The 10,264-nt window shown below is 47.4% G+C and overlaps 1 long non-coding RNA gene across 1 annotated transcript; it reads right to left on the bottom strand.

Annotated features, from left to right (window-relative positions):
* Positions 1 to 3,011: 3,011 nt before the first annotated feature.
* LOC125944495 (uncharacterized) lies at positions 3,012 to 4,650 on the bottom strand. The gene is made up of 3 exons (XR_007466237.1): positions 4,429 to 4,650; positions 3,501 to 3,734; positions 3,012 to 3,133 (listed from the first exon to the last, which is right to left on the bottom strand). It is a non-coding gene; the product is annotated as an uncharacterized LOC125944495 (long non-coding RNA).
* Between the last annotated feature and the right edge of the window lie 5,614 nt (positions 4,651 to 10,264).

The following is a 10,264-nucleotide window of genomic DNA, read 5'->3' as shown; positions in this document are numbered from 1 at the left end:
TAGGGAAGAGTGGCTGAACGGGCGTGTTCGTAAAGTTGCATTTTTGGTACCAAAAATGCAACTTTACCAACACGCCCGTTCAGCCACCCTTGCGAACTTCATTTCTAGTACATCGGGCCCCTTTCTTTCCGCATCAGACCCTAGTCTGATTGCTAGCCTCCTAGTTCCTTCAGTGTGCCGTGCTCGGACTTTGGCCTTCTGCATCCGCCACAAGCGGCTGCCCCCTGACGTCCTGGCCCTCTTCGGGGGCTTCCTGCCTTCCCCTAACCATGGAACTAGGTTGTGCAAGATCCTTCGATCAGAGTGGTTGCGACAAGCACGCCTGTACCGCGAGCTCCTTGTCCTGCGTCTGAAGGGTCCCTCCAATTAGTTCACAAGTGTGGCACGCTGGCGACAGGTATCCCGAGCCGTCGACCAGCACACTGAGCATCTGTGGCAGCGGACACTGATGTGGCTTCGCTCCTGGCTACCCAAATAGAAAGTGAGCAGCACGCCCATAGTGCACACGTTGGACGGTGTGACTCTCCCGACACACGTGCGGAGTGTTCTTGGCCAAGGCCCAAAATTCGCCATCCAGCCAAGTAAGTGTGCCCCGGAACTACTGACGCTTGTGAGGCAAGTGTCGTGTCGAGCCCCAGAGACCGAAGTAAACAGGTGCACCTCAGAAGGCGTTGACGCTCTCTTAAGATGCAAAAAGCCTCAATGTAAACTCCCCCTGAGAAGCACTGTACAGTTTTTGCGAAGCAACTCCCTATCTCTGCTCACTTCCGACAAAGGGGGATTTGCCGTCATGCCCAAGACTACCTTCATGTGCAAAGCTAAAGAAGCTATTGATGCGTCCTTTTCATGTCGTGATGATGCGGTGCTCTCCGTCGTTAGGAAAAGAGCACAAAAACTTTGCGAGAAACTAAATCTACCCAAATTAGCCTCATCACTAAAAAACAGTGTGAACTTGGGCCTAGAAATGTTTTTCTCTGTTAAAACTCACAAGGTGGACTGGCCTTTACGTGTGATTGTGTCAGAGGCGGACACCTGGCAGCAGTCACTTGCGAAGTTTTTGCAGACACATTTGAAATGCCTCACAATTGATGATCCTTTTAAGGTGACCGGATCTGCACAGATCATAGAATTTCTGAAAAATCATCACGGCCGAGCGTTATACGCCTTTTCCATTGACATTAAGGATCTTTATTATTCGTTGCCCCATGACGCGGTGCTCGTCGCTGTCTCCGATTGCATTGACAAGTTTGGCAGCGTAGCCTTCCAGAACGCCACTGGTATCAACATAGGGGGATTTCTGGAGCTTTTAGATACGTACTTGAAGTCGAAGTTCGCCACTTGGAACGGGAAGACGTACCTACAAAGGGACGGAGTTTGCATCGGTTCATGCATAGCGCCCGTGCTGAGTGACATCTTGCTAGCCATGCACTCATGGCCGTGCACTTTCCAAACGCCTTCCGTCTTTCGTGGAAAAAGTTTTTAGGTTTGTAGATTATTTTTAGTGCTTTTAGACACTGACGCCGACACTGTCGAAACTAGCTGCCGTGACGCCTTATTTTGTTTGAAGAATGTCTTTGAATGTCTTTGAAGGTATTGTTTGAAGAATGTCTCCACCCATTTGTTTTAACCCATGAACTGCCTGTTGCCGACTCGATCAGGTTTTTAGATCTTAGACTCAGTTTTAGGAACAACCAGCTATGCTGGATGTATGAACTCAGAGCTAGCAAAGCTCTTTTACCTTTTAGCTCAGCACAGTCCAAGCTCATCAAATGGGGAATCCTTAGCCTATGCTTCACCAATTCCCTTTCAAAGTCTTGTCACCACTTAATGGAAACCAGTTTCAGGAAAGAGGCCCGGAGACTTGAGCAATCAGGGCTACCCGGGCAGTCTGCTGACGTCAGTAGCCGGAAGCTTGCAAAAGAAAGAAAAAGCTAGTCACCCCGATTCTGCCACTCCCAGGAACAGAGTCACCGTCATCCCTTACATTCACACCTTGTCCCATAATCTCAAGAAAGTTGGCCGGCGTGCTGGCGTCGATGTTGTGTTTTCGGCACCACAAAAGTTGTCACGCTTATGCAGGCAGGTCAACTGCTTTCCCAAAGAAAAAAACTGCTGCAGAACTAACCATCATAACCGCTTTGTCACGTGTGCTGTAGGTGTTGTTTACAACATTCCCCTTTCCTGCGGCCGCGAATACATTGGTCAGACGGGACGCTGTCTCAATGAACGATTAAACGAGCACAATAATCATGTTTTCAACTCCGTTTCAGGTCATCTCGGTATTCATTGCAGAGACCACGGTTGCAATCCGTTGTTCGATAGCACACAAATTATCAGTCGCAATCAAAACATACTAGAGAAATCATTGAAGCGCTTGAAATTCACAAATCTGGGGAGCGCTGTGTCAGTGCCCCTTCATTGTCACTGTGTGATAAAGAAGTGCAATATTTAACCACATGATTTGCATATTGTTTGATGGAAGCTGAGTCCTGAACACGTGCCACCTTTCTGTTCTTTCTATTGTGCCTTAGCGTGGTATTTAAACCTTGGTTATGTGCGCAATAAAATTGTTGTAAGTCAGCGCTCTTTCCTATCCCTTCTCTCTCGTTTCCATGTAGATCGTCGCGCTGCTCACCAAAAATGCTATTTAGGGAAGTATAGAAACTATGTTTGTGTGAGAATCGCATTGCAGAAGTTCATTTCCTTTGAACATATTTTATGGTGAGCTCTATTTTAATGCTACTAAACGCAGCTGTACACACTCACCATGTTGACAGCAAGGAGCAAGTACGCCTTCTGGTAGTTGAAGAAGCACTGTTCATTTATAACCTTGACGCCCATGAGACGCATCATTCGAAGGCTGGAAGCAACACTTGATCCAGAAAACAGCAACGCAGTGCCCAAGTCGATGTTCCCTTTTGGCTTGTAACTAACAAGAGGTTGACTTGACCATGTATACGTGTGCATGTCGGGGCATTCGACCTTTGCTATTATGCGTGTCCCAGAGCGTCGTACTTTTACGGTGCAGGCAGTGGACAGGCATGTGCGGCACAGCTTCAAGAGCACCATGAGACATGTGTGGAAGATGAGGTAATAGCCAGGCAGCTCAACGTCTCCCATGTCCCCATCACCTCTATAAAAGAAAATGCAGAATGTGGGTTCTGGCTAGTGCTCAAAATTGTATATACAGGCTGCGCAGTCATTCAATCTGGTAGCACGATTACTCTGCTTCTGTTGACAAAACTGCAATGAAAGTCAACAGCTTACCATTCCAGCATGCACCAATTCCATATAACCAATTGCTTCTGTTGACTTTCTTGAGTACCTTCTGAGCCTTCCAATGCAAACGTAAGGGCTCTGATAAAAATTATGTATGTGTGAAGTATTGTATGTAAAGTTTATGTGTGTATGTGTCAAGCAAACTTATTCTGAAAATTTCCATCATCCATTCCATCTGTAGGGGCACCAAAAATAAGGTAATTTAACCAAAGTTGCCTTACGCATCATCCTCATCCAGTGTGGAGTCTAAGGTCTGAGTCAATTCATCTGGTTGATATAAGGAGCCAGTAGTGTCGACATTGGTTGGAACAGGTGACAAGATAGGTGAGGCGGCAAAGCTGGGTTCGTCAAGGATATGTCATCGCTTCACTGGTGTTGATGTCAGCGGTACATCCTGAATGTCAACCTGCAGGCCCTCATCTTTCTTTTCTTTATGGTCAAGTTCACTTGAACACCTGCGTATAGCAAAAGTCTGACATCAATATAATGTGAATCATAAGAGAATGAAACGTAAAAAGAAAAACTGATGAACACAAGTTTCACTGTGCAAGCACTATGAACTTCATACTATAAGCAAAAATTATGGACATCTATGCGTAGGGGGAATTAATGTTATGCAAATAATTTTTAGGCAACTAGTAATCCGATGCCATTTGGGGTTCTTCAAAGTGTTACAACACAACACTTGTGTGCAATCTTTGGAGCGTTTAGAATGAGGGACAGGGCAAAGAAAGGGGAGACAAGACACACTCTCTCTTCTTTATCTTGGCCCATGTTCCAACTGCTTTCTCAAAGGTGAACTAGTACCACCTTTCCTTCTTTGCTACTATAATCTTGCCTGTTTGATCGGTGGACAGAGCTTCATTGAAGACACTTGAAACGTGAGACAGGAGCCTACCTATGTACCTCGAATGTGGCTGGACTAAGCCAATGTGTGGTTTGCACTGGATCTGCTATAATCTGCAGTCACTGTTGTTCACTGCATATATATGTAAGTGGGTTTGACAACATAATGCTTCTATTTTGTCATGCTGAAAGAAAAAGAATGTGTCAAGTTTTATTAACGAAAATGCTTTGTTACATTAGGGGACACAATTTTTCATGTCGTATAGCCTAAACATATAGTCATGACGACTGCACTTTACTCACCAACACTTATGCCCCGCACATGAACTTGCACACTTTTGTCACGTCCAACGCTGCGGCCAGTCGTACCACATGCAGGGCATTGGAAAGAATCCTTTTGCGTCTGTAAGCCGGCGGCACCAGTAGCAGCAGCCAGCACCTATAACAGTCCCAAACCTTGTAGGATACCATATATAGCACTTTAAACTTCACAGCCGTCATAAAAGTTCCATTTCAATGCAAACACTAGACATCTTTCGCTTACAGGAGCCTCTGATTGCGTTTGCATGAGGGAGCCCGCTCCATCATCCTCAGCAATCTCTATGTGAGGAAGGTCGACTTGAAAACCAAATAATATTTGCTGTCATGACTGTGGCCAGCTGCGCCAAATTTGAGCGAGACTGCCACATACCCAGATAAACCGGTCGAGCTCCGGCCAGATTGCTTTGTACAGTACAGTGCCGCTATTATGCCGTATACATTGCTAGTACCTCTCCACGCCTTCCTACGGGCCCAGCGGCTGCATCGTGCTGCAACCTATCGGTCTCGGCAACGTCACCCTGGAAAACAGAACAAATTCCTTCTGTTCTAAACACGGAATGTTGTAATACCTTCGCATTCTTAGACATCAAGGACTCGTCCGGACATTCGTGCACTTGTATAATGCACACACTGAATTTCTGAACGTATTTCATTCCTGCTGTAAGTATAAAGTGCAGCTTTTCAGGATAAGCACAAGGTACCTCAGTTGGAATTTCCACACGTGCACCGGCTGCATCGCTTTTGATCGCGGACTCGGCAATAGCAACCTGAAAAATAACAAGCGCAGAAAGTTGCGCGCGTACTCGGTATAGTTTTTCCGTGGCTTTTTTTAATGACATTCAACACTCACCGAGCCTCCAGCTTGCTGTTGCAGGGGCACCAGTAGGGGATTTGATGAAGGCGACATTGAAGGAACAGCTGCTCGAGAAAGGACTGGTCTCTGGGGCACACCAAAAGACTTTCCGAGGGCAGGATTATAAACACAATCCGAGGGCGAGAAATGCAGAGAGCACACCATTTGTTTCTCTGGCTCTTCTTTTTGCCGTTTTATCATCGGCAGAGCACTGAGCCATTGCGGACGCCGGGGCTCATGGCGCGGCACCACATGAAAGGACACAGTCGGGTCAACACTGCCACTGCCCCTGACCAAGCGCCTTGGGCCGTTCATACAGCCCTCAACACTACACACACGAGGCATTTTCTGGCTGTTTCCCGCGCATTCAACGTTTCTCGAGCCACGAAACACGCACCCAAGCACTGCAACACTAGCGGAACAGGCGCGCATGGCAATGCACGGAGCAAAAACGAAACAATCACGACCGCCGGTAGCGCCATCCAGTTTTTCTTTTGATTTATTTAATTTTGCCTTAAACTTATACTTCCTCGCTTGAAACGGTTTAAAAAGTTGCCAAATGCTGTTTATGTAGGTTTAAGGTGAATTTGATTTTGTGTTTTATTAACTGCGATAAATCGCTCTCTACCAATCGCGAACGGGCTGAATTTGTGATCTGTGACGTCACGAACGTGTATTGCGGGAAATACGAAGGAGCGTCAGCACCCATCCTTCAGTTTTTCGCTTTTTTTCTCACTTATTAAACCTCTGCTTGCAGTAATTCTACCATTTAAGCTCAACTTCCGGTTTCTCTTTAGTGTCCCTTTAATGTGCTAAAAACCGGAATTCTCGTCTAGCTTTGAAAATACTGTTGCACCACTTAACAACCCTAGCGTCGCATCCACAGTTGACAGAACATAACGTTTAAGTACATTTCGGGTTAGCTGCGTCATATCCAGTGGCGTACGTACAAACTATTTCTCGATTGGGGGAGGAGGGGGGGGGGCAAACCGCGGAACTATCTGACCCCTCTCTCTATCTCTCCCTATATATATATTGTCACGACTTCGAGACGTGGAAGCCGGCGTACAGCACGTATATAAACACTTTATATGAACAGCCAACGAAACGGCGTTGTCATCTCTGTTTTTCTACCCGCGCACTACTTCAGCGTCGTTTCCATGACCGGGCACATACCCGCGGCGACGATATAGGATGTGGCATTTGCCCCTCCTTTGAAAGAAGCATCGTCCCGATGCGCCAAGCGCCCAAGAAAATGCAGTGATGGTGCAAAATTGATGTCATGATGAAAAGTATGGCTTCATACGAAGCACGTGCACAAACTAGGGCAGATGCTGCCGGCGTTTGGAGCAGTAAGGACTGTCGGGCACAACTTCATAACTCACGTCACTGATGCGGCGTAGAACTATGTACGGTCCGAAGTATCTTCGCAGGAGCTTCTCAGATAGCCCCCGCCGACGAATAGGAGTCCAAACCCACACCTGGTCGCCGACGTTGTACGTGACGGGTCTGTGTCGAAGATTGCAGTGTCTGGCATCGTAGTTCTGTTGCTCTTGGATGCGCAAGCGTGCAAGCTGCGTTGCTTCCTCGGCGAGTTGCGTAAACTGCTCGGCACCAGTCTCGTGATCAACGCATTCGTTTCAGAGAGTGTCACACGAGTTGTCTCCTGGCGAGCCGTGTTGTACGCAAATGTAACATATGGTAAAATCTCGTCCCAGTTCTTGTAGTCGACGTCGATGTACATACACAGCATGTCTGCCAGAGTCTTATTCAAACGTTCTGTCAGCCCATTGGTTTGGGGGCGATAAGCGGTTGTCTTTCGGTGAGTGGTACCACTTCATCGCAACACGGTATCCAGAAGCGCGGCCGTGAAAGCAGAACCTGTGTCGGTAATGACCACTGCGGGAGCGCCATGACTTATGACGACGGCTTCGATGAAAAATCGTGCTGCTTCGGCTGCTGTTCCCCGCTGGAGAGCACCTGTTTCGGCGTATCGGGTAAGATAATCTGTGACGACGATTATCCATCTATTGCCGGCAGAAGACACTGGAAATGAACCTAAAAGGTCCATGCCAACTTGTGCGAACGGCGCTTGCGGCATCTGAACAGAATGCAGCAGTCCAGCAGGCTTGACGGGTGGGGTTTTGCGGCGCTGGCAATCCAGGGATGTCTGGACATAACGTTTCACGCCGGCGCAAGTTTCGGCCAGTAGTACTTTAGCATAATTCTTGATAATGTGCGGGAGTAGCCCAAGTGACCAGCGGTCGGCTCGTTGTGACAGTCGTGTAGGATGCGGGAACGACAAGTAGGTAGCTTCTGCCACTGGGTGATAAGTTCTTTTTATAGAGAACGTCGTGACGCAAGCAAAATGAAAGCAGCACTCTGGCGAATAAGTTCGGCACGCAGCTTGTTCTTCCCTCTAAGTAATCAATAAGAGGAACAGTTCTGCGTCTTCGCGTTGCAGGCGTGAAATGGCGACAGCGTCTACCATGCCTAGAAAATCCGCGTCGTCATCGTCGTGCAATGCAGTCTCAACAGGATACCGAGACAGGCAGTCGGCGTCGGCGTGCCGCTACCCCGATTTAAAAGATCCAGCCAACCAGCTGGATCTTTTAAATTAGTCAGCCAGCAAAGTGCATGGTGATCACTGACGACGGTGAAACAGCGACCGTATGGTCGATATGGGCGAAATTTCAGGATGGCCCAGACTACCACTAGGCATTCTTTTTCTGTAGTGGAGTAGTTAGTCTCCGTTCTGGATAGAGTCCTGCTGGCATAAGCAAGCACTCTTTCGATGCCGTCCTGCCGCTGAAGAAGCACTGCGCCAAGGCCGACATTGCTAGCGTCGGTGTGAAGAATCGTCGGGGCGTCTTCGACAAAGTGTGCGAGCACAGGAGGCGTCTGCAGCCGTTGCCGTAGCTCGTGAAATGCCCGTTGCTGCTCTTCGCCCCACACAAAGGGGACATCTCCGCGGGTGAGATGTCCCCTTTGTGTGGATGCACACGATGCGCAAAAAGTCCGCTATAAACCGCCGGTAGTAGGCGCAAAGGCCCAGAAAACGTCGCACGGCCTTTTTATCAGATGGCGGCGGTAAATTAGCGATGGCAGCGATTTTATCAGGGTCAGGTCGAACACCTTCATGACTAACAACGTGACCGAGGAAATGAAGTTCCTCAAAACCAAAATGGCACTTTTCCGGTTTCAAAATTAGGCCTGCTGAGCGTATTGCCTCAAAGATCGTCTTCAGTCTGCGTAGGTGTTCGTCGAACGTGATGATGATCATTATTGCGGTTTATTGGCGCAAGGGCCAGATGTGGCCAAAGAGCGCCAACACGATGGTAATGACTTGTTGATGGTATATGAATAGTCAATTATATGAACATTAGATGTGACATGTCTGTAAAGGGGCCTAAAAACAGTCGCTGTAAAGTGCGTAAAATCTATACGTAATAAGATTATGGCAATGACTAATGATGTGCACTGTAGACATGAACAATTTTTTGCGAGAGAATAATATAACGTACAATATATTAAAGATGCAAGAATTGGTCAGAAGCACAAGTGCCTAAACAGAACCCTTGCGACACAAGGGCCTGGAGGCATGTGCTATAAAAAACTATCACAGCAACATCCTCTGGAGAGAGGATGCGCTACGAACTTATTGGGCTAATAACATGTAGCACATCGTTCAGGAATGCGAGGACTGCTTTGCTGTTAAAGAGTGGTTCTTTACCAAGAAACATAGCGGGATGTAGAGGAACACAATAGCGATATGCTAGAGGAAAGTGTTTCTTTCTCTTTCGGCTTCCCGACACTCCAGGAGGACGTGGAGGACGGTAAGCCTCTCGCCACATCTACCACAGGTTGGAGGGTCATTACCATTCAATAGAAAATTGTGGGTGCCGTACCTGTGTCCTATGCTGAGACGACAGAATAGGATATCAGTTCACCGGGTTTTCGTTACGGAGGGCCAGTAACCTAACTGTGGCTTAATCAAATGAAGCTTATTGCTTGTTTCTGCATCCCACAAGCGTTGCCAGTGGCTTCGCAGTTTCTTGCGCAAGACAGGTTTCAAATCTGTTGCAGGAACAACAGCTGTATGGTTAATAGCGGGTGATGTGACTGATGTGGCCATTTGGTCGGCAAGAACATTGCCCTCGATGCATCTATGACCAGGCACCCAGCATATAATAACATGCTGGTTAGTTGAGTATGCTCTACAAAGAACAAAACAGAGCTCAATGAGAACAGGGTTTTTCTGTTTATAGGGTGACTTCGAGGCTTTTACGACGCATTGGGAGTCTAAATATAATAGTTTTTTGAAGTTTTGATTTCTTTATATGCTTTACAGCTGACAATATTGCGTAGGCCTCAGCCGTAAAGATACTTGTTTCTGGGTGGAGTGCGCCGGATTCCGAGAAGGACGGACCGACGGCTGCATAAGATACTCCGGCATGTGATTTAGACGCGTCTGTGTAAAATTCTGTGCACGAGTACTTGGACTGTAATTCTAGCAAATGCATTCGGATTTCGACCTCTGAAGCGTGCTTTGTACAAATGATATATCACATGCTACTACCTGCCACTCCCAAGGTGGTAACAGCTTGGCTGAAGGCATTAAGCGATGTTCGAGGAGTGGGATATCCATTGCTTCGCTTAGCTCCCTGACACGCAGTGAGAAAGGCTGTCTTACAAAGGGACGATTACGAAAAAGTGTAGCACACGTCATATTGTTAACGGTATTAAAACACGGATGCTGATGATTAGAGTGGACTTTAAGGAAATATGTGAGGCTGGTGTATGTTCTCTGCAGATGGAGTGACCACTCATTTGATTCGACGTATAAACTTTCAATGGGGCTTGTTCTGAATGCGCCAGTGGCCAGTCGGATACCTAGATGGTGGACGGGATCCAGCATCTTCAGCGCACTAGGGGCGGCAGAGTGATATACCGCGCTACCATAGT

This window comes from Dermacentor silvarum, chromosome 3 (assembly GCF_013339745.2).
Source record: "Dermacentor silvarum isolate Dsil-2018 chromosome 3, BIME_Dsil_1.4, whole genome shotgun sequence".
Lineage (NCBI taxonomy): Eukaryota > Metazoa > Arthropoda > Arachnida > Ixodida > Ixodidae > Dermacentor > Dermacentor silvarum.
This window is presented reverse-complemented; position numbering and strand designations above follow the sequence as displayed.